Below are 668 nucleotides of genomic sequence, written 5' to 3' on the forward strand. Positions count from 1 at the left end.
TTCCAGCTGGGCGAACAGAACCACAGCAACAAGCACCCGAGCTACAAACCTTCTCACAAACTTTGAAGATAGATAGATAGATAGATTAGATAGATTAGATAGATTAGATAGATAGATAGATAGATAGATAGATAGATAGATAGATAGAGGGGTGGAAGGGACAGAGACGAACAGAATGATTGCATAAAATAAACTCATTTGGCTCCCTGAGGAAAAAAAATCAAACCCTTTTACAAGAGCTGAGTAAATTTTACAGCCTTGGGCATCATCTGGAGTTGAAAACTTTTGTTTTAGCTCTGGAACTTGCATGCATGTTTTCAAACATCACTGAGGTGAATAAATGAAGGTGGTAAATGACTAAGCCAACGATTATGAATGAGGAATCTAACAAGAACATTGAGCATATCCTCCGAGATAAAAAAAGTCACGCCGTAGTCTGATAAATTATTGTGCATTTCTTTGTTGGAAAATGGAATCAAAGCATTTTCAATTTGAGAGGAGATGTAACAACTACTTTTTTTTCTCTCATGTTGTAGATACTCTGTCAACACGAAAACTACCAAAGATCTGACTCAGTAAAAAAAAAAGAGATTCGGATGTCTCAGTCAAAGAAATTAACTTCCCACCACCTGCGATCTAAAACTTCCTCAGCACTTTCTGCATTGTCA

This window comes from Chiloscyllium plagiosum, chromosome 44 (genome assembly GCF_004010195.1).
Source record: "Chiloscyllium plagiosum isolate BGI_BamShark_2017 chromosome 44, ASM401019v2, whole genome shotgun sequence".
In the NCBI taxonomy this organism is placed as follows: Eukaryota; Metazoa; Chordata; class Chondrichthyes; order Orectolobiformes; family Hemiscylliidae; genus Chiloscyllium; species Chiloscyllium plagiosum.